The sequence below is a fragment of the Rhea americana genome, unplaced genomic scaffold (assembly GCF_003343005.1).
Source record: "Rhea americana isolate MKP2758 unplaced genomic scaffold, rheAme1 scaffold_74, whole genome shotgun sequence".
Classification (NCBI taxonomy): Eukaryota; Metazoa; Chordata; class Aves; order Rheiformes; family Rheidae; genus Rhea; species Rhea americana.
The window spans coordinates 4,036,401-4,061,567 of NW_028186912.1; the positions used below are offsets into that span (position 1 = coordinate 4,036,401).

The 25,167-nt window shown below is 36.8% G+C and overlaps 1 long non-coding RNA gene across 2 annotated transcripts in view; it reads right to left on the reverse strand.

Moving 5' to 3' along the window:
- Positions 1–25,061, reverse strand: part of LOC146585998 (uncharacterized) — a 35,736-nt gene extending 10,675 nt beyond the window's left edge. Inside the window, exons 1-4 of one of the 2 annotated variants that reach the window (XR_014897879.1) lie at positions 24,756–25,061; positions 21,369–21,470; positions 10,118–10,180; positions 7,050–7,585 (exon numbers count right to left, since the gene is read on the reverse strand). This is a non-coding gene — a long non-coding RNA (uncharacterized LOC146585998). Of the gene's footprint in view, positions 1–7,049; positions 7,586–10,117; positions 10,181–21,368; positions 21,471–24,755 lie in introns of those variants that run through there. The other variant, XR_014897878.1, reaches the window with a different exon arrangement.
- Between the last annotated feature and the right edge of the window lie 106 nt (positions 25,062–25,167).

The following is a 25,167-nucleotide window of genomic DNA, read 5'->3' on the forward strand; positions in this document are numbered from 1 at the left end:
TTAGGGGGATGCCCATTTCACCATAAACCTTCAGTGCCCAAGTTTAGATTCCTTCTGATAAGGACTCCCAAATGTGCTGAATCTGGCATGAGGTTTTTTGTGCACTTAGCAGACCACAAAGCAGAGGAGAAATGCCAACAGCTCATTAACCCTTGTTTCCCTCTCCTTTTAACCATATTCATTATATCATTTACCACTGCAGTAGAAATACTGCAACTGACTGTCAGGGAAGACTTGAGGGTCAAGTGTAGCAGATAGGCATCTAGTCCTGGAGCTGCTCAAGTGAATAGTAATAGAGAAATCATCCATTAGGATGCAGTTGTTCCTGTACCAGATGAATCCATAATTTTGCTCAGTTGAACAGTAACTTTCAATTATTTTTTTTTCAATCCATCTATAAATCCTGATGTCATATTCCTCACCAAGTTATCAGAGTTACATATTTTTAGCTAGTTTACAAAAATCCCAACTTACAGAGAAGAGCAAAGTTATGGGTAAAAAATTAGTAATGCTCTCTGATCCAGTGTTGGTCAGAGTTTCACAGATGATCTTCAGTTTCTGTCACCAGTGGAAATGTCTTCAGAAATATTACAGTCTGCAACAGGGTGGAAGGGCTATGAATAGTACTAATATTGTACAATTTAATTCCGTTTTTGTCAATGAATCAGCAGTATTAGGAGAGCAGTAAATCCTTGTAATTCTTATGCTCTCCCTGCTGACAATGCAGGATCGTGTGCTCAGTGTCAGTGCCTCTCTCTGAAAGGGTGGTTCTGTGGACACTGTTGAGCCAGTGCTTTGTTATAAAAGTCCTCTGGATTCCTGCCATCAGAGTCAGGGTCAGACTCAAGAAATATTCCTCGGTGAAGTAAAATCTAACATAACATTACATGATGCAGTTAAGGAATCTGTGTAGAGTCTGTATGTGTGTTACATTAGCTAAGAGGGCATAACAAAAAGATTGCCTGATTTTTCTGAAGATACAATAAGATAGCTGCTTTTTATTTTCGCTTGGTTTGCATGAATATACCATGTGCTTATACCAAGTACAGACTTTTTGTTTTAACTGTATGCAGTATTTCTCTGATCCTTTTTGGGTGCTGGAATGCAGGGATGGAAAAAAGGAAAGCACTAAAAGGAGGAGGGTAGCTGGGGCCCTGTTGTCTGTAGATAGGTAGGGTAAAAATAACAAARGGAATCTGTATATTATTTGCTGGGTCAGTTAGTAAAATCTGAACATATCTAACACATTTAAATATTTAAATATCTCTTAAAATATTTTACTGGCAAAATTTGCAAGAGAATAGATATTTCTGCACTGAGCCATTTAACTGAAAAAGTTATCTCATAATATTTTGGCATAAAAAATATCAAGAAAGGCAAAAAGGGCAGATTTACGTATGAGAAACAATTGAAAAATCTTTTGTATGCTGATATGRCTTTATACATGCATAGACATAGACACACATACATTCTGTGCAAAGCTAATTGTGCTGGAAGAGATGAAGATGAAGCTAGGAGTAGAATAGACTTTGAATGCTGCAGCTATAAGAGCACACTCAGAGAGAAACACTGAAAGTCAAGGTCATTTAGGAATGAAGTTCAGATATGAGATAATACAATAAATGTACAAAAGTGGAAGACGGATGATCATTTCCTTAGATAGGGAAGGTGGCAAGCCTGAGGAGCTTTAAGATGTGTGTTCAACCATAATGTTATGTGCCCCACACTATGTTCTTCTGAAGTAAGCTATCAAAGGTGATACCAGTACCCAGCATATATGATAAAAGTGAAGAACTTGGCAGATCTCCCTTCCCACAATTATTAATATGCAACCAAATACCTCTTATTGTGGCAAATGTAGTGTGTGTTACAATTGCACAGAACTAAAGATTATTAGTCACACCACTCTTGATGTTTACCATTATCAAGCAGGAACTTCAATGAAACTATGCTTCTCTGTACTACATTAGCAGAAAGAGGCTGAAGAACAATGTGAGATTCACTGATAAACGGTGGCCCATATCCTGCAACTAACAGGGCCTTAGCATTTGAAATGCATGATAGAAAACTGTCCTAAATGATCACTGACCTTCAAAAAGAAGGGGGAAGAAAGCCAGACCCAACTTTGACACTATCTTTTCTGAAGCAAAAAAGCTGTTTTTAAAACACTGGATTCTCATGAAAGATCATGTGTGCCACAAGAGGATATATTTGGAGCATTCTCAGTTTCAGAGTGAATATTTTATATAAATACACTAAACAGTATGGGAAAGACACAGCACTCTATACAGCAGTAATGCTCACTGAGCTAAAAAACCCAGACTGGGGCAGATTTTAGTTATAGTTCCCAGTACAGCCTATTCTTGAGTATAAACCCTCCTGAGAAATACCTTACATAACAGGAAATGAATTGTGGATAGCCATGGAAAATATATCAAAGCGATTTCAGATATTTCTAACACAACAATATACACTAAATGTTAGAAGAAGAAATGTGTGTGCATTAACATTTAGGCTTTTATTTTGTATAGATTGGAATATTTCTTCTGTAAGCAGGGTTTATAAATTTGGTAGGGCTTTTAGTTCTGACCAGTCTGCAGTGTGTTATATTCAGACTGTATGATCTCAACAGGAGAGCACAGAAAGGGAACAGACATAGAGGATCAGAAGCAGTCAGGGAACATTAACTGCATACATGCATAATTATTACTACAGTGACCTGATGGAAATTTTGCAAGGATTTCAGAATACTAYGGAGTACTAGAATCGCAAAGAATCAAACCCTTCTCAAACCCTTTTGTGCTCTCATCCACATATTAACAAATAGAATGACAAATAATATTACAAATAATTATTAATTCATAACAGTCTCTCAAATTTCAGCAGAGATTTTCAATAGAAGGTAACTGGGGGCTTTGGTAATGGTAAAACACCGTAGAGATACATAAATCAAACTGAATGCTATGTCAGTGTGGTCCATACAGGAAGAACAATAAAAATAACAAAATGGAAGAGGGAGGCACTCTTACAACCACAGTCCTCACAGTGGTCATGTGTGTGTTGTGGATCCGTCTATCTGTCTCTATATGTTTCTCTTTTGATTTTGCTGTGTTATGAAAGTATTATGATATCTGAAGGGAGGAAAAAGACAAATTCACAAATTTATTATACAATTCTTTTCAACACATTGTATAATGGTATTGAACACTGCATGTTAATTTAGTGATAGGTCTGATTCAGGGACTGTAGATTACAGAGTTTTTAAATCTGCTGAAATTAATGGAACACAATCCACTGATCCATGGTTTTATACTAGCCTGTCTCAGTCTAAGGTCAAACTAGAAAAGTTTTCTGACAAAAGCTATAGGCTGGAATCTCTTTTTGCTTTGCTGCTATATTAGTTGATTAGCTAAGTAAATGAAATATAGCCAGTAAGATCCTCCAAAAGAAAAAAAAATAATGTACTAATTTAGGTTAAAAACAAAAGTTATGGTAACATAAGTATCTTTAAGTTTTGCAATAATCCTCCAGTACTTTTGCATCCCAAAAGGCTCCAGATGTGACCAGCCACTGCAAAATGGTAAGTTGTTTATCAGCATTCTACATTGCAAACTGGCACCTGTAATTTCACTCTCACTTTGCATCAGCAGAATTAAGATATCTAGAAAAACCCTACTAAGACAGGTTTCTGTGTATTAATGCATAAACATTTATAGTAAAATGTCCTGTCTGTCACCCTCAAGGTGAGGTATACAGCATCAAAAATTCTTCCTTCTCAGCTATGTGTATATAGCATGATCCAACTGTTCCTTTCTGTTGGCTGTTAAGGGTAGCTGTCTCAAGCAAAAAAGAGAAACTGAATATAAACCAGTTACTGACAGCACTACTATTAAATACTTGATTTGATCTTTCCAAGAACTCTCTCTTTAAGCCCACAGGCAATGGGGCTTGGCATTGCCCACCCATGGTCTTGCTGGGAGAACAGTCATATTATACACACTGACCAGATCCTGTAAACACTTGTGCAGAATTTGAAAATCTTCTGGTTTTGATAATGTTCCCTTCCTGATCTGGTCTGTTCACTTCATTTTGGGAAGCAAAGTTTCCTCTTGATTACCTCTTTCTGAGTGCTACCTTCTTCCTTGCTACCACTGTTGAATTCTGTCATTGACAAAAGCTACAAAAATAAGCCATGCTATACTCAAGGGACAGATATATTTTCAGAAAGTCACCTCCTCATTTGTGATAAGCACCTGCCAATTAATATACTTTAAATCATCACTAGGGTTATGTAAGATCTTTAAAAATTCTTCTGCTCCTTGACTCTACAGTACTTCACCTATTACTAAAAGTAATCAAGCTTGAACACACTTTAAAATAAACTCAAAACCAAACAGCCTTAATTTAACATAAGCAAGAAATTCTTAACTTATTCCTTTTGTGCATAAATGTTTGAAGCTGTCCATGTGACATGCAGCCTGATCTTGCTCTACTGATCTTGCTGAGAGTTGTGTCACTGTTTGACTGAAGCAGAAGCTTTGTATCCCCAAAACTTGGTACTGCTACTACTGGCCACATCACTGTGCCTCATTAATGATGCATAATTTATGTGACTGTGTGTACAGTTTATTGGTATTGGGGTGGGAAGGTCTAAATGAACTCCTGGCTTAGCATATAAAGTCAGCTGCCCAGGGTCACTGTCATCTCCAGACAGTCTGTCTACTTAAAACTTTTAAGAGAAGCCTATACAGAAATCGCTCTTTTGGAGCATATTCTGCCAAATATCTTCTTTCATGATAGATGCAATTTTGTGGGTAAGAATGATTTCAGGTAATGTGGGTCTTTGCGATGAGTTACACATATATCCAAACTACAAAAAGTGTAAGGGCAGAGTAAGTCCCTTATTGTACTTCCCAGTCCACACGTTCTGTGCTATAAAATGAATTTAAATATAATGGGATTTGCGTAATATAAATATTAACTCCTTCAGAATTACTGCTTAATATCTGGTCAGTGCTTTAGAAGCAGTAGAGGTTTTCTGGCTTAAATTTATTGAAGATACTGAGTAAGTGATACATCATATTTTCTTTTTCAGGACCTGATTCAGACCACTGAAGCTAATGGGAATTTTTCCTCTGACTTCTGTGAGCTTCGAATCAGGCCTTAAGCTTAAGATTCATAATCTACCAAAAAATAAAATACAAGACTTCTCCTAAGAGACATTTTCTTGTTCACTACCCATCTATTCAGAAATTTTTAGGACTGAACCTTTGATGCAGGAAGACCTATTTTTGTGCTACAGGTACTCAAAAACCAAGAGCTTGTAAGCATCTATTCTTTCTGCAGTCCTGCAACTTAAGTAAAACCAAACATATTTAGACTGATGACTTGATTCTCTCATCAGAAAGATATGTAAGAATTGTTGTGTATCTTGTAAAAACAGCACTACACTTGTACATGCATGCGTAGAACTGTTACTGATTTTACAAGATACATGGGAATGTGTGCCTGCTTATCTAAGGAAAGAAGCGCACTCAACATTAAAAAAAAATCCACCCTCTAGCTGAGACCTTGTCTGCCAAGTTTTAGCTATGTATTCTCTGTTTGAGGCACATACTCCCACATCCTGCACTGAGAGGTGAATATACTCTTTAATTTAGAGTGAAGATTTAGGACCAAATTCCATTCTCATTTACATCATCAAAATCCTAATGAAGCTGTAAATCAGAGTAAGAATATGGCTGAGGTCAATGGGGTCAGATGGATCTAAATGAATGTAGAATTTGGCCCTCTTGGGTGAAAATATAAACCGAACACTAGATAAAGTAGAGCACTGCAACAAATAGAAAAGCTGAAGAAAAAGATTTCACATTCACACTAGATCTAAACTTCAAGACACAGCCATGTATATAGAACAGAGCAGAGCAAGAGCAGCCCACAATTTTGGGTCTAAATGTTTTGCTTCCTGAAGAGAGATAATAGTGAAAATGCTTACTGTCCTAAACCACAACGACTAATAACGAATATGTTAAATTGGCCACAAATAATTTAAAAACATCTGAAATTCAAATTTTAGTTAGAATATCTTTGATACAATGGCAATAAGAAATATACTTTTATACTCAGAGGTTTACATTTTTATCTAATTAAACTATTAATAAAACTTACCATATTTCCCCAAATAGACCAGCAAAATTACATTTTCCATGATTTCCTGTTTTGTAAGCAGGCTAACACAAGTCTTGCATGTGAAATATCTCAAATATCTCAATTTGAAATGATCTGGCAATACCTATGCATTATAGGTATTCCAGCTTCACTGGAAGCTTTGACTATTCAACAACAGTATATCTGATGCTCAATTTGAAATTGAAGTATTTTTTATTTTCCCAGAACACAATTTGAACTTTTTTGTTATTCCTTACAATTATTCCTTGAAATAAAAATAAATAAAAAATACAACTGGTAGCATATTTTATGTATGTAGTTATTGCTTAATAGTTTTCTAAGTAATGCATGTCTAGGATGGTGGTGTGTGCCAAAGCAGCTGCCATTTTGTGAGCTGAAGTTGATACAGCATGTTAAAGAAGGGACTGTGTTCTGTTTCCTTTTCCAGCCTTTCTCTCTCTTCTTTACTCTCTTTGATTTCATGATTAGAAGTKTTCCATTATATTTCGAGTCTTATTAATGTTAATTTATAGTAACTCAATACAAAAAGGCATAGTTTAGAGGCTGATAAAAGGTACCCCGACCAGTCCACTCCAGATCACTAGTTTAAATGGAAGCCTTCAGTAAGCACTGCCTATAGAATCAGACTCTGAGTTCAGCTGTAGCCAACTTAGTTTGGTATTCCTTAAAAAGACATGGAATACTTGCCAGGAAATACAAGAAAATAAAATGAGTCACTAAAACAGTAGTTGCTTTTATTGGAAATTATTAAAACAAATAGTAATGTTATCATATATAAACTTTAATATTAACATTCTARAGCATAATGATTTCTGATAATGAGTAGAAGCATAATATCACGGATCATTTTGCCTTATAAATTATATTAATATGAGCTGATGCAAGTTTTGAGATTGCTTAATATAATTTTGCTGACACAAGCCATGTAATGAGAATCTATGGAATATGGAGCATAAACCCATTGTCTTGTGAGCAAAGCTCACGTCCTCAAACTGCACAGCAGCAAATCCATGATTTAATTGTGAAGCTCYTTCCTTACAGGCAGCATTAATTCCATATACCACTGATGTTAATTGTGTTTATATTAGAGAGACACAAACATAATAATTATTTCTTTTCTAAAAGGTGAAATGAGATGTTTTAAAAAACCTGACAAAAATCTATGTAAGCTTTCAAACCTGTAAGAAAACTTACAGGTAAAGAATTACATTTAAACAGATCGGAAAAAAAAAATTATTAGAAATTCTTCTCTGTTACATATGCCATGATCCAGGTTCAAGATTCTCTGTTTTCTGTGAAAACTGTGCAGTGTCTAATTTTCTAGCATCCTGATATCACAACACATCCCAATGCTTGAAACAGAGACTCTAAGATCAGCTTATGCGAAGGGCAGTATCTAAGGGAATGGAAAGTATTTAAATCATATTGTTAAAAATACTTAGTATCTAGAATTCTTGAGTTTCAAGGGGGTGATCTTTAATGCCCTCTGCACGGTTGCTGTTTAACCCTAGAGTCAGTAGATCCTAACTGAATGCAAAACCATATGTGCATATACATATTTCATGATTTAATGATTATATAATAAAACATATATTACAGTAAAGCTTATAATTAGATTTCTAGTGCAAATATTTACATTTGTGAGTAAAATATATTTTCCATGAAATTTCTGTAATATTTGCTTAAAATGTGCTCTTTCTGTAAACAATCCTGACAGTAAACCTACTAGTTAAAATATTCACAAAAAGTAAACAAAAAGAGCATGAACACAGACAAATCAAATTCGTCTTTCTGTCTTAGTAAACACTTGTGGAAACATTTTTAAAAACTTGTTTCCAGGTCTACTACAGTGTCTCCCTGTGACAGGCACAGAATCCCTTAAAACTATCTAAATAATATTACGTACAAAATTACGGAATATATAAATATACATTTGCTCCCAAACAACAGAAGAACTTTTATAAAGACAAAATTATGTAAGGCTGCAAAATCAAGCATTCAACAGGTATGATGAGCCTGTGAAACTTGCCTGTGAAACTTTATTTCCTACCCATATGCAGATTGATGCAATCTTTCAGTACACTTTATGCTACTCTTYTGAATGAAAGACTGCTAATTTAGTACATAGAATAGATTTTTAAGCTAGTAAATATATGCTYCCCCTCATTTTTCAATATAGGACCACAGTGTTATGTACAGTACGCTTTTTAGGCTCTATTGTGAAAACAAAGCTATTAACTTTCTCCTAACTTTCTCCTAGGTTTTCCTGCGACTTTCATTATTATAASATCTGAAGATGCAAAAGAATTCATAAATTAATTTTCAGAACACCTATGAAAATAGAAAGGATGCAAACTGAGGCAAAGAGAATTAAAAGGAAACAYATTCTGGTGCCCAGTTTGAGACCATCCATGTTCTTTCTTCAGAGTAATTAGCATTTGTATTATMATGTATGTTCACTTCCATTAACAGCCTAAGTTTTAACTAATTGCYCTGTTGGTACCTGGATCTAGACTCCCCATCTTCAGCCCCAGCCCCCTTCTGGCTACTTTCTACCCTAGATATGTCCACAGTACATAGACGCATAAATCTAGATGCATCTTCTCTGTTAAGATTATCTAAACTGGTCTAAGCTTCTGGGCATACCAGGAAATATATCTGTCTTGACAGCATAGGCAGTTTGGTCATCTCAGCCTTGTCAAGACATGCAGTCTAAATATTGCAGCACCTAACCTTACTTATACATTTAGTGTATTAGAAATTGTCATGATTAGCTAAATCAGTGGTTAGAGTCCCAGGAAGGTATTCTAAATCACCAATCTGCCATTTTATAAACTTACATGGAAGACACTAAGGTGACTATAAAAATTCAGGCTGGAATTTGACACAGACAAAATGATTAAAACTCCTTCTCAGGTGCAGTGCCATGTGATGCTTGAAAGATCACAATATTCAGACTTTGATGTCTGAAGGATGACACCTCTAATAGCAGATTGCCTCCTAGTGCCACGCTAAGGTAATGACTGAGAAGGCAAAATACCAAATCACCAGTACCAACTCAGATAACTTCTTGTGAATCTCACATTTAATTCATGACTAAATTTAATATTATGAAATCTAATGCCTGCTTTTATGAGTGGAACACTAATTCAAATAAAGAGTAAAAATTACCTTAAATTCACTTGGAAAAAAGACAAAAAGACCTTTCATCTACTCCATAAAAGGTCATTTCTGGTTTCCATCATGAAGTGTACAAATCCCATGTTTGAGAAGTTTGTACCTGGGTCATTCTGCATATTTTTATCATTTAAAACTTTAACTTTGCTCATTTGACCATTTACCTTATCCTTTGTTCTAATAAACTTTTACTATATATATATAATCATGAAAAAATGAAAATATTTGTCCCAGGTCCCTTTCTTTTACTTTGAGACTGAGGATGTCTTTTGGAATTACATCTCCTCCATCTTCTCTGCAGAAATAATATACATAATCTATACTTCTCCATGTTTGCTTGGCAGAAGTAAAACAATTTCTATCTATCTTTTACCCTTCAGATCTTTCACTAAGAACAGTCAAGTGAATTTTCACACCTCACACAATTGCAAAGAAATTACAGGCACACTGAGAACATTTGACTCAGTTTGCTTCCAGGATAATATATTTTTGGTAAGAAGTAAAATTTACAGTATATAAAACATATCTTTGCAAATGAAATATAGCAGCAGAAGGGAACATTATATATTTTCAACTCTAAACCTACATTTGAAAAAACATAAGAGAATGTCCAAAGTAGTATCTGGCAGCCTTAGACAAAGGAGAAAGAATTGCTCAGTACATGGCTGAATGTGTTGTGCAGGGATCAAATAGGAATATATGCACAGATCAAAGGGGGCACAATGCAAGTCATAATCTATCTAACACTCACCTCAGTTTACATAAAGATCCCCATGATGTGGTGCAGACTTATCTGCACCACTCCACTTGCCAGCTGTAAAGAGAAAAGCACCATAAGTTAAAAACATCAAAGTATGCTTTGCAGTGCCCCAGATTACACAGCCTACTGTGGAAACTGTACAAGCCACATAATGGAGTCTTTTCTGCCCATGGTATAGGAGAGAAGGAAATCACCCTACAGAAAAAAAAAAAGGCAACAGTATTCCATATTAAAAATTGATTGAACTAACTTACACATATTACTTTGAACACTCCTTTCTTTCTAACCAGTGCATGTATGAAAATTCCTTTAAGATTTTATATAACTGGTAGAACATCACGTTTTCCACAAACAGCAAATGTGTGGATGCCACAAACAAAACAGTGCTTTTAACATTAGTGCAATTTCACTCAGAACAAATCCTTAACAGATTAACCCCCCTTTGTTTCAGAAGCCTGATAAAACAACACAAGAAGCAATGTGAACACTAAGTATCCATGGGAATTAATGTTTATCTTTGGAAGGTCAAAACCCATCACAGTTTCAGTTTTCAACTAAACATGGAGAAAGAGTTCCTAAGGTTCAGCTCTTTAAAAATCTGTAATAAAACTGTCTAGAAGAAAAAATTTTACTTGCTCCCACAGGATTCATTATTTTCCAAATAAATGCAACATGGCATTTCAATATGTTTATACTGTGACTTCACTAGTTTTTGTTATATATTTGAGATATAGTAATATTTAATAGTAATCCATATCAGAGTTCTTTTAAAAGTGTATAATAGTTACAGCATTCAGATATGTTACATACTTCATTTGAATGAGAAAAATTATTAAAGTTTATGATTAGCTTGCATTACAGAAACAGTATTTTACTGTCATTATCTAAATTACATTAAATACTGCACAATTTTAATACCAAATTATCTTTTCACTAAGAAAATCTGCATTGTCTATTACAGTATACTAAAACCCTAAACATTATTTTCATATTGCATTATAAACATTTCTTGTGCCTTGTTTCTTCACTGTAGCTTTTTGGTTTCACCAGGTATGTCCTCACAGTTCAAAATGGATAAAATGGACAAAATGGATCTGAATTGGAAAGAATATTCAGGAGATAATGATATTGGGATCTGCTACACTAAACATAAATGTTTATCATCTGTGTTCTACTGCGCTTGGTTTTTTAGATGCTTTTTGTTAATTTTCCAGGATCAGAATATGAACAGAGTTTTTAGTGTATATGGACTAGGTTATTGTATTAGGGCTGGAGTGTCTAAGAGGGTGAAACTAAAGAAATGCAGTAAAAAGCTGTTGTCTGTGGAGTTGTAAATAATTTCCTGCAGACATGTTGCTGCTTAMTTTGTTAAGGCTCAACGCAGCAAAAAACACTAGGCCTAGAAAAGCATATTGTTTTATTTGCTTGAATTCGTGAGCGATTGTTACTTCTCCAAGTCAGTTATTAATGAGGAAAAGAAGACTAATGGAAATAAGAGATGGTGCCACTCCAACATCTATCTTTTTATGAAACTCATATCATATTAGATGAAAATGGTATTCATATCATGCTGATTGCAAAATCAGATGCTTTTCAAACATGTCTGAATTTAACTGGACTTTTTTAATATACGGCCTTCTGAAAGAGTGTAGCTACAGTAAGTAATACACATAAATAATATGACTGTCTAGTTTTGCTACTTATAATTAAATGCTAGAGAGGGCTCAACATCCATGCCGATACTGTTTCTGAACAAGCTAGTTTTGCTCTTCTCACGCAGGGTATCCAATCCTGAGGAGTGAATTTGATCCCCATTCTCTTTCTAGAGAGGTTCTGTACAAAAGCTAAGACAGTRTCTAGACTCTGGTGACTCACATTTTTGCCTTATCAACCAACTTTTTGTCTAATTTGTTTATTGAAAAAGCTGCACCATCACTATGTGGTCAAAGGAGAATCCAGYTAGATACCGTGAGACTAGGTGGAAAAGAAATAATGGAAAGGACACTACAGGACTCTCTGAAACAAGCAGCTTAAGGTATGTCTGTATTAGCGAATAGTGCAGTGCAATGAAGCAAATCTATAGAGCAACAGAGTTGGTGCTAAGGAATGGATGTCCACACTATATATTCTGAAGCCTTTACTTCAGACTGACTCTAGTCTGGTCCTACACACTGAATGGTCCATTGAGACAAACTGGATGGGCTCTTGGGGTGCATCTTTCTGTTTAGCTTAATCTGAAAGGAATCCAATTTGCATGCTTCATGATGCAAACAAAAGAATGGTAAATTGGGACAACTGGAAGATTCACTTCAAAAGCAACCTAGTCAGAATTTAAAATGATAATGTGGAGGCACACTTCAAGTCATTCTTTAGCATATATTCTGTTTCTTAGTTATTTGTGATTCCTCTTATCTGTAAAGAAGAGATGGAYTAGTATAAAGAAGTAAACTTACTTAGTGGCTGAGTAAGCACCTCTTGAATATGTCGAATTTCAGTGTAACATTCCTGAAGAATTTCTTAACTGCACAGGCATGGAGTGTTTAGATTGATCTTATTAGAGAAGTAAGTTGGGGCTGTCATCTGAGAGCCATATCTCCATTTGTTGTAAACCAGCATAATATTAGAGTGGGTGGAGAAAATAAGGACAACAGCGAGGAACACAAGAGCATGCAATAATGTTTTACATATCTAATCTACATGATGTCTGAGCAGTTACTAAAAAATGCTGACTAACAGCAAAGGGAATACACGTGTATATCTACAGTGATTAATTACTGGTATGTGATGCAAAGTAGGGAAATCTAGCATATAGAGATAAAATGATTTGCCATAGCTGTTGGACATAGTTGATATCCCTAATGGGCAAAATCATGTCTGTACCAGAGAGTCCCAAAAATCCATGCTGGAAGGACTCATACTGTTTCTCCAGAGCAGAATAGGGAAGTACGCAGTATCAGGGATGATAACATATTTTACAGTATTTGTTATATGTAAAATGTCCACACATCCTTTCTTTTGATTAGTATTTATTATCATCWTCATTAGTGCTATTGGACTACCATAAAATTGCAATCATTCAGTACCCATTGCAGTAAAAACACAAACGAAAAGAGAGTTCTTACCACAAGGATTTTACAAACTGCAAAATTACTACTGACTATGATATCTTTCCAGATTTGGGGCTTGGTGTTGCATTACCCTGACATGCTATATTGTTTTAGCCCATTACCCACAGGTGCCAGGTTAACCAGGTTGCCTTGGTAGTGTCTCCTGTCTTGCTTGCCTTTGCTTAGCTAGCGACTGGATGGAGAGGAAGGGACTGTCTACACTTTTCTCAGAGCACAGCTCTGGCACATCGCGCACTGAGAGGAGAAACTAATGAGATTCTACTACTTCAGCTTTAACCTTTTAAATTAATATGGTTTTAAGTACACAAAGGTTTATGTGCATAAAGATAATCAGAGATATATGATGTCTTAATTCAAAATAAAATCTGAGCTTTCAATACAAACTTATAGAAAACTACCTTTTTTAGGATGTGTACAGAATTTTTAACTTCTGGTAATTTAGGACCTGTTCCAATCCAACCATCCAGAAAGGCTATATTATACATAATAAATGATTGTTGAGAAAGAGGTATCATGTTATCTGTCTTGTCCACAGCAAATTATAAAGCTATTCTAAACCACAAATGTTGAGTTCTTAATCAAAGAAACTACTTACAATAATTTTACTACAGATTTTTATATAGCTGTGAGGATGTATGTCTGATGGAAAGATGATAAAGTGTTTTTATAAGATCAAATGTTACTTAAAAATTCATATTGCTGTATGTCTTGAAATTGTACTGAAAAATCTTTTCATTTTTCTCTCCTCTTCAGTATTGCCATAGGCTCAACACTGCATTCTTCACAAGCAAAAATACCATCCATGGTTTGCCTGTATGATGACATCATGGGAGGGGGCACTACAGCAGCCTCCAAATAGTAAAAATCACAGTGAGATCCTGTTTCCATAATCGAAGTCAGTGGGAGTTTTGCCTGACTAAGGAGGTTAGGATTGGGGCCCTGAAAGGAAGAAGATAATGAGATATAACTAGGAGTAACGGGGTGATATTAAGACATGGAAAATGTAGGTTGAATATCATTAAAATCTTCCTGACRGTGAGCTCTATTATACCAGGGAATAATCTCATTGACTTCAATGGGAGAATTGCCAGAGTAAGATCTGAGTAAAGCCTGGAGTAGCCATGGTCCTGATCCAAAGCCCACTGATATCAGCGGCAGTATTTCCACTGACCTTAGTGAGTTTTGGATCAGGCCCATGGTGAACAGGTAGGCCTTATTTGCCTTAACCTGTACAATTCCCAACATTTTTTCACTCACTGTGGTGAACAGTTGTTAGACATGTCCGTTATGTTATCGGTTGATTTAAACATAGTTAAAATTGGTCACTTTAACAGGCATGTTCTATGCAGTGTAAATGTAGCGAAACAGTCAAGAACTTTGTGCAACCAGATAATTTAAACAATAAAGGCCAATACAGAGAACACAGGAAATAAGGTTACACTGTGTTGCCTATTGGGCCTTATATATATAACAAAGGGTATGGAGGTTAGACATTCACTGAATTAGAGATTTCGTTGATGCTTGTTTTTGTGTCTATGAATGCAATGGACATAAAAACGGAAGCTAAGAGCAAGGAAGCACCAGGCATAGTGTCAAGAGTACATGTAGAGCAGTGCAAAGAAAAAGAAAAAGTGAAGACATCATCTTTTATTTTTTTCCCCACATTCATCTTGCATACACTCTTGGTAAATAAAATGGATTGTGTCAGAGTTAGGCAACAAACAAAATATTTCTTGCTTATGGCTTTGCACATATAATAGAAGTTGTATGTTGCTTTCAGATGCTAATGATCAGAAGCATTTCAATACTGGTTCCCATTGATCATGAGTTGAGCATCACAAATCCTGAATATTAAAAAAATAAATTTCTTAATAGTTAACATGTTTTTGTCCTTTAGTGAGTTCTACTCTTAGCACCTGGGAACTTTTGTCAGCACTTCATATCTGTATGTTTCTAGCCTCTGCAACATGCTGGTGGTTACTTCTGTGAAGGCTTCTSTTGCCCAGTAAAGTTTCTATCATCAGCTCACTGGCTGAGTCATTAATGAGAGGTGGGAAACGAAGCAAGGAAAAAGGGCTATAGCTCATCAATTTTTTATTCCTTAATACATATACCACAGTCAAGGAGAAGCAGCTGTAGAGATCTGCAGCACTCGTATGAGACTAATATAACAGGATTAAATGTGTACAGCATTTGTTCAGGTAAGTTTATTAAAACCTCAGAACCCATGTAAGGGGCAAAATGACTATACAATTTCTTGTATTTTAACTTGCCTCACTCACAGCGATGTGACAGATTTGAAGATGCTTTGTAGTAGCTCTTGTATGTTGATYTGGTTATTCTAATATTTTATGACTAATATTAGTTCAAACCAAAGGAAAATGAATGAAAAAATAGGTAGTTAAGGATAAATTGGATTAACTAATCCCACCTCTTCTATAATACTTTAAAGTTGTTAAATCAGACAAATCATGAGAAATATCTGGAGTATCTTCTAGTCCATGCCACTGCTTCAGTGCAGATTCAGTTCTAGGGACATCACTCTGCACAGATGTTGTCTAATCTGATCTCAGAAAACTCCAGTGATGAAGATTTGGTCCTAAGCTATCTATTCCAGTGTTTCACTAGCCTTACTGTTGGAAAGATTTTCCTAATATCTGAACAGTATCKCCCTAATTGCAGCTTAATCTGCCAGTGAACATGGAAAAGAGAATGCATTGCCTTTCTTTTGCAGCTACTTTCTAGGCTTTGTAAGCCTCTTAAAATATTTCTCTCCACCTTTTCCTATATAGACTATGCAGCTCCATTTCCTTCACTCTTCCCTCATAGATAGTTTTCTATACTTTATTTTTGTTGCTCTTCTCTAAGTAGTTATTGAATTGTGAGCAAACGTCTACATAGAATATACCAACAGAGGCATTACCAGCACCGCGTAAAGCAGAAGGATTACTTCCCAAGTCTTATAGATGGTGCTCCCAAATATATGTCTCTGAATAATGGCTTTCTTTTTTTGTGAGAGCCTGATGTTGACCCTTGTTAAACTTTGATTTACTGTAACTCTAGTATTTCTTTCTGCAGTATAAAGCATGTCCTTCCTATCCTGTATTTGCACAACTGATTATTACCATCCAAATGTGGCACTTTGCAGTTGTCCTTGTTGAGTTTCATMCTGTTTTTCAGATTATTTTTCCCATTTGTCAAAATTTTTTGAATTCTGTGTCCTTGAACATGACTGCTAACCTCCTGCGACTGCCTTACTGTTATCTTCAGATTTAAGCAATATTTTCTTTTTTGTTATCTAAATCATTACTAAAAATGGTAAATAGTATTTGACCAGAACAGATCCATGCGAAACCCCATTTGATAGCTACCTCTAATGTGAAAATGAACCTCAGATACCTGTGGTCTGAAAATATATTTTCTCACAGCTGTTTACCACATAATAGTAAGTTCATGTAACTGTGTTTCTCTACCTTGCGTATGAGTATTACATGATATAGTGCCAAAAACCTACTGAAGTCAAATATGTACGATGCCTACTGCTTCCTCTTATTCTCAATGCCCATTACTGTGTCATGGAAGAAAATTAGATTGGTTTGACATGATTTGCTCTTGACAAATTCATGTTGGCTGCTACATATCTCTTTGTTGTCTTTTAGAGTAAATGTAAATAGTTTAATTAATTGGTCCAGGATTGATGTTAAGATGACTGATCTTTTAAGAGTTAAACATAGGTAATATGTTTGTCCCTTTTCAGTGTTCTAGAACTTCAGCCATCTTTCATGCTCCTTAAGAAATAATCAGTAACAGTTCTGCAACTGCCGCTGCTGGATCTCAAAATACCCCATGCTGAATTTCACTAGACTCATTTGGATACAACTAACGCTATTCAAGCATCCAAGACTTTTTTGCTCTCAATTTTAGTCTCAGTTCTTACCTTTTTATTTTTGTTATTATTATTTTCCTTGGCTGAGCATAAGTTTTGGTATTGTTAAGATGGAAACAAAAAACCACTGGCCTTTTCAGGATCTTTCTCTTCCTTTTGAGAAGTAGACCAACTCTTTCCATGGCCTTCTTCTTCTGGCTACAACACTTCTAGAATACCTTCCTGTTATCCTTTCTATTTATTTTTAGKTGTATTTCATTTTTTGTCTCAACCTTACAGATTCATCCCCATGTTTTTATACTTATTTTTTGCAATCTGGCCAAGTTTCCAACTTCCTGTACTCTTTGTGTTTTAAGTCATTGAAAAGCATTGTTTTTAACATGCTTCTGCATTAGAAGAGTTTACACTTCTGCCTTTAATATAGTTTTTATAAGAAACCATCAAATCTACTGAATCTCTTAGATTTGTTTCCCAGAAAATTCATCTTTAAAACTCTGTGAATTTACTGAATTGTTAGTTCTTGAGGTCTACTTTTTATTTTTCCTTCCTTGCCTAAGGATTAAGAACTCTGACATTTAATGCGTAGGTTCCTTTACACGTAATTCTCAACCAGTTCCATCCAGTTGGCTCRAATCAAATCTAGAAGAGCCACCTCTTTTTCCAGAATTCTAAGAATTTGTTTCCAACACACTCCTAGAATTTGCTAGTTTGTCTCCTATTTCTCTGGTTTCCTAACAGATGTCCTGAGCAGTTAAATTCCTGCATTTCACCAAGTCTGGAGCTTTCACAAGATTCTGTCAGTTTATAAAAACATCATTCTTTTCATCTTCCTGATTCAGTTGCCTACAAAAACCTATACTGTCACAGCACCCTCATTTTTTCCCTATTACTTTTTCACCCACAAACTTACAACCCATCTATCTTCTTCAACACCCTGGACATTAGAAAAATTGTATATTCTTGATATGCAAGAAAACACCACCCTTCCATATTCCTTCCAGAACTTATACCCTTCTATATTAATATTCCTGTCATATAAATTACTCAAACAAGTGCCTGTTATGCCAATTAAGTTATGATTTTGACCATGCATTAAGACTATCAGCTCTTCCTGTTTGTCCTCATACCTTTTGCTACACATAATTTTACAAAACTGAGTAAATTGCCTTGTCCTCCTTCTTGTCCCTCTAACAACCCTATTATGTGTATCTCTGCCTATCATACATCTAGGCTTTTGACCTGATCTGCATTTTTTTCTAACACATTTGGACTCTTCTCACAAATTACCATTATATCTAATTTAATGTCCTCCTAACTATGGTTGCATGCCTATGCCATCACAATTAACAATGATAAACAAGAACAATCAATTTTAAAGACTGATCCTTCTCTCTGGCTAACCTACAAGTGGTTTGAAGCAAGAAAGGAAAGGGCTGGCTAAAACAGGAGATCAAATAACCTTTGGCAGGCTTAGAAAAGTGCCTTCACATGAAGGAAAGTTTTTGTTTGAGGGAACCAGACTGAGACACGGGTGAATACAGGGGTTATAGTCAGGAGGGAGACAGGTTTGGGTAAGATAAATATGTATATAAAATACTTTTTGGAGGCCTTTCCTCCCCACTTTATTCTACTGCTAAGTAAGCAATTCTTKACTGACTCATGTATATTATTATGGCAGAAGGAAAAAGAAGTAAGTASCTGTTTGGTTGAAGTACAAATACTGACCATGACTGAAAGAAGGAGGTGTGGAATTTCCCTGAAGATGGGTTGAAGCACTAGGTCTGCAATCTGAGGGTCACACAGTCTGGTTACTATTTTGCCTTTCTTGACTTTGCTTGAGTTTGGGCTTATGTCTCACAGCCATACAGTTCATGTCATGCATCAGTACTGACYGTAGGATCAGAGTTCAAGTGTGAGCCATTTTCCACCTATACCTGAGTTCCTCTGCATACACAGCCATCTGGTTCTTCCAAGACTAAAGGTATAGCGGTTAGCTGAAGTTTAGGCTTCATAAAGGAACAGGTCTTAAGAGTATGCTTAAACCCCAGACTAATATAGACCTAGACAAAGTATAGAAAATAGTACAGATGCAGGCTGAAACCAGGAAGAAGATAAACATGCACTCGAACTCTAGCATAGCTGAAACCTGGGAAACTCCTGGATAACTCATTTAGACCTCTGAAGGCAGTCCGTATTACTGACTCAAAATGGCAAGGTCTATTCTGACCTGACCAAAATTATCACTTTGTATATAAAAAGTATATAAAGTATATAAAAAAAGCATATATTCCAACAGTAAGTTTTCTGTATTTTTTTAAAAAAGGATGGGTAAGGCTTTTTTCTTTCATTTTTCTGATATTCGCAAAGGCAGATAATCAAAAAGACTCCCTTAACATAATGTGATTTTACCAGAAGTCATCAAGAACTCTACTGAAAAAAATTGTAAAATAGGAGGATGACCTTGGGGCTAACTTGAAAGGAGGTTTTTGAAATGCTTGTTAAAATAAGGCCCAGTTTTGAGGAAATAATTAAAAATGTGAAAATTTCTGCAATTTAATAATATCAAAATTCCCTGAGTTACTGAAGCTCCACAGATACTTAGAGAACCTATTAAGAAGAATTTGGGGGGATTTAAGAGAGCCTTTCAGTATCTTGTGAAAGCAGATTTTCTACCAGATGTTTTTAAAGAAAGAAAAAAAGCGTATTTTGATTCTATTGAATCATCAGCTGCATGAGAATCGTTGTCTTCTGAAAAGCCCCTTAAGCACTTTCTCTGGATCAAATATTAAGAAGAACTTTTATTAATTAATTTCTTTTTTTTTTTCCTTCAGATGATAGAGATTAGCTTTGGAAGCTTCTCAGGAAATTTTCTAACAATTTGGAGGAAAGGGTTCTATATTCTGGGATTTTTCCAGAACATTACTATCTAGGGTATAACAGTACTTTTAAGAATAGCAGAAGATGTTGTTTTTAACACAGAATCCTCACTGTCAGAGTTATGTGAAAAATACCAAAATAACATATTTTAATGCCACTGATAATTGCCATCATTTAGTAAAGTAAACTAAATTCATGTGGAAGAATTTGCTTTCTCTCTACTTTTCTCTTTATTGAGGCAAGATTTTTAAACTCTCTATGATGATCACATGCTTAATTGCTGCTGTTGCTGTTTTTCTATGCTTCCAGTTTATGTTACATTTCTAATGAAAACTGATACAGAGCAGTCATCATGAATAAGACAACATTTACCAACAATTAGCATACAATGGCATCTGAAATACTAGTTTCTGCCTACCTAATGTACAAAAATATACTGGAGTGGCTGAGATAAGATCTGAAAGTTGGACAGCCTAGCCTTCTAAGCAACTTCAGGGGATCTTAGGCCATGGTTATACATTTGGTGGCAGAGCTGCTTAAGCCAGTGTAAGCAGCTCTCCCACCCTTCCAGCTGCTTCTTCCCACCCCTGGGCCGCCCACAGCCAAACAAACAGCTGTGCCAGCACAATGGAGCGGATGGTACAGGAACAAGGGCTGGGAATGAGGAGGGCTGCTTAAATCACTGCAGAAATACATGTGATAGTGTCATAAAGCGCTTAAGTTCCTTAGGTGCTTTTTAAAATATTTCAACTCTCCCTATTCAATCAGTGGGCACAATTAATCTGCATCACTTAAATATCAGATACGGCTATCTTCTCTTGGGGGCAGCCCTAGGATAATGGAGTGAAAAAATATCATATGGCCAACTGTGACTTCCTTGCTGTATCAGTCAGTGCTGAAGACTGAGTCCACTAATTTTTGYCCTAATACACTAATGAAACTTCAGATCACTGGATGAAACTGTAGAACCAAAGCTAATGGGAGACAAATCTCCTACGGATATTAGAGCAAGTTTTGATTTGGTGAAGATTTACTGCAGCATTTGGCACATAGCATTAGTTTAGTGTACTGATAAAAGGTGTAACCCCAACTTTCATAATCACAGCAAAAATCTCAGTAATGACTAAATGGATACGATAAGCAACAACCTTGTGCCCTGTAACAGTCATCTACATGGGTTGAATTTGGAAGAGTCCTAAAATGCATGTTTCTGCTGCCTACACTGGGGTAAATCTGAGCAGCACAATGAGATACACTGAAAAATGCATCGTCAAGTTTAGTGGTTATCATTTCTCTATTTTTGTTTTTTGCTTTGTACAAACGTGGATATAAATTAGAAAGATACTCTCACCTGTTCTATAACAGCAGTTATGTATGTCTCTTCTACATAAGAGTGTGGACTCAAGACAAGTTGTAGTGGGCAGACCAGCTGGACCAGCAGACAGCTAAACACCTACAGGATGAGAGAGGTAGCAGTTTGTAAGGGTGCAGAAATGCACCTGCACTTTAGCCAACCCTSTTCAGAGTCCAGCAGACTATCACTATGAAGTGCAGACTATGAATCAGGATGGCTGAAGGCAGAGGTGTTCTTCTATCTCCTGCACAGGGGTAGGCACACAGTCGGATACAGTATTATTTCAGGCTACCAAGGCTTTGTTTGCACAGTTCAATGGGCTGACTTCCCTGGCTATCTACTTTGTCCTTCAGCAGGAGGAATCAAAGCAGGTCATTCCTAGCCTGTTCTCTCCAGTAGCCTTAAGCAAAGTGTGGTAGGTGTCTGCATCTCTAACACTTCAGTAGGGTGGAAGGATCTTAATCCTGGCTCTGAACACAGGGTAAAGTGAAACTGTGAATTTACTGCATTACCTGCCCCACGGTAACAGTTTGTGTGCCCACCTCCAGTCAGGGATAAGTSCAGTAATCTAAGGAAGCTTACCCCTCATATTATGCACACACACAGGCAGTTCCACCACAGGAGTCATAAATTCACACCCTAACTTCTGTGTGTGGTAACTTCTTCATGTGCCTACATCCTACGGTAACCATGCTTAGCAAAGTGTCACAGTGGAAGTGAGAACGGCCAACATTGGGCAACATGGCCACACATTGTTTGAAACAACTCATTAACTTGTAATTTCTTGTTATTTCAAACTGAACAAAATTTATATCCATTTAGTGATAAAATCTATTCTCTTCAGCTCTTTAGTCTACCTTGGTAGGAGCTAGAATCAGATGTTTCAAATAGAAGTTCAAGGAATCCTCAGTAAAGATGTGTCATAATCTGCCTAGTATCTATCTTTATCTTGCGTGCTTATTTTCAGATTGACTAAGGATCTGGAACCTCAGGTTTTGTATCTCCTGCAGCACATGTTTGTTTTAGTTTAACTGTTACAGACTTGAATATTCTTGTTATCCATGCAAAAGGTAAGAGCTTTTTTCTTTGCCTCTTGGGAAGTTCTTGACCTTGATTAWCTATAGCGGCAATGAAATGTGGCAATTTTTTGTCTAAAATCATGCGGTTTGATATAATATTTTCTTTTATTGGTAGTGAATTTGTAAACTTTCATTTTCATTGACTGTTCCACTGTTCTGACATATCAAACAGTGGGAACAGAAGCTCTCCATCTTTTTTCAGCAACAAACAATGGAAATCAGCTTTGGCATACCAAGTGAAGACTGAACTGCACTGAGCAATCTTTATGCGGACATAACTGTCCAAAATGCTGCATGGCTCCTGCCAGTGTATCAAAAAGATCATATACTTTTTGGAAATAGTATCTTAAAATGACTGATTTTTAGTTATGAGTAACTTACAAGGCTCAGACAAGCATTAAAATAAAGTCCCCAAAAGATTCACTTTTTAGTTACATTGTGTAAATTTCTAAAGGTGTAACATGAAAAATTATTTGCCTTCAGGCATTAGGATTGCATACAGGAAGCTACCAATTCCTCATAAATTCCCTTCTACCCTGCAAATGGAGATWCTCGCACAGACTCCTCTGCAGGCTTCTGTAGGACAACAGGCTTCTTCCAGGATTATCAAAAAGATACTGCTAACAGCTTCTCCAAACGTAAAACTACATGTCATAGCTTGTTTCTCCCCTGCCTGAGGATGAAAACTCTTTCTCTCCAACTCCCATTTGACTTAGAAGAAAATTCCCAAACTCAKGTTTTTGATGTGCTAAATCACTGTGCTGTCCCACTGCACCTTAGAAGTGGATGATTTCTCTGCATGATTTTTGAGACATTAGGAGATGATTGTTTAGAGCTTCACGGAGCTTCAAGATTAAATTCCTCCTTGATTTACTCTCTACCTATTGTTCCAAGTTCCATGTTATTTAAACCTGAGAAAAATTTGGACATACAGTGCCCAATACTTGGAAGCTACTTGTATGAAAAGGGAAGAATGCAGCAAAACTAAAGGAGTTAATTGTCATGAACTGCATCCTGATTGTTGAACTAAAAAGTCTCTAAATAGCAAGATCAAAGGTGTTAATTCTTCTGAGGTTGCAGAAAAACTTGAAAAAATAAAGAATGAAAATTCAGTTTGTTGCAGGTTGTAGTAGCAAAGATTTGGCTGAGAAAACCCCCTCAGAACAAATGAAATATGTAGAGGTATTTCATCAGAATTATGGAATTAAATAGGAAGTGTAAATTAGAATAAACAGAAGTTACTGTTCGATGGGTGATGTTAGAGGTACAAAGCTCTGGGTACCAAGTATCTTGATCTCACTGAAGTCAATGGGAATTTTCTAACTGATCTTTCAGCATCTAGATTTCATGTCATTTACTCTTCAGAAATATAAGAGTTAACGTTAGTACATGTGCATGTGTGTGTATCTAATCAAAGTGTTCTTTTTCTGACAGCAAAAAAACTCAGGCATTAATTAGCAGCAAGTAGCTGAGTTGGGCACAGAGCTGTGTGGAGAATACAGCTGAAAGAGCAAAGTGGACCGGTCTGGAAAAAGCAGCAGACGGAACGGAGTTCACAGAACGATATAAAGCAATAGGCTGGAATAGTGAACCATCCTGGACAGGGAATTAGGGAAGAAATGAAATAGGCCAGATAGATAGCCAGGAGGCAGCAGGGCATACTGGACAGCTCTAATTTTAATGCGTCTCTCACAAACTATGTTTAATAGTACTTATGATGTATTTATTTCATTTATGAGTAGGTATCTCTGTGGCAGTGGTGAATAAGTAAATGTTCTAAACATCTGTAAGCGTCAATGCAACATCTTCACATGACGAAACTGTGTCACAACACAGTAAAATGGGTCATGACATTAAGCAATGGCTGATGCAACGATGAAGTATCAGGATACTGCAGTTAATGGCAACCATACCCCTGTAGATAGCCAAACTGATCTGAAATGTGTAAAATGTGAGTGGAGGGGCTGTCTAGTCTTTAGTGGGAAAAACAGAATGACTCAATGTTACTATTCTCTGACATGAAATACTGCCCAACATAATAATAAWAAAAAAGGAGTGCTCAAAGACAGATTCTTGTGTACTTATGTAGAAGCCTGGTTTTCAAAAGTGATGAGCAGCTGAGTCAGTGGCCATTGCTAGATGTCGAACACTTTTTAGAAATCAAATAACCTCTGAGTACGCATTTAAATAAATTATTATTGAAAGCTGATTTACTGTGCCTCGAAGCAGGACCAGCCCAGTAGCAAATCTAAATGCAAACCACCCTCAGGTCCACCAAATTCTGAGAAACTCTGAACTGACTTACTTGGGGGCAGGATCTGGCTCTCGGCAGCAAGGGAGTGAAGCTTACAGCACTTACTCTGCCCAGCTGGGCCTCTGAGCGGGATGGGGTTTGCGCCTCAGGGGCAGTGATGCCTGTGAGGAGGGGGCCCCTGCGCCGCACAAGGAGAGAGGCGCAGCCTCCCGGAGCACCCGTGCCCTCGCCAAGTCTCCGGGGGCAAACCCTCGWCTGCCCTTTATGGGAGAAGCCCTGCCGCCCTCCTCCCGCAGCCCTGCTGGCAGCGGCGGCCGTGAAGCCGCCTCGCCGGGAGACAGACCATCGCTGGCACCTGTCCCACTGCCACACGGGCAGCGGCATGGCGAGGGGGCAGCGGCATGGCGAGGGGGCAGCGGCATGGCGAGGGGGCAGCGGCATGGCGAGGGGGCAGCGCCGGCCC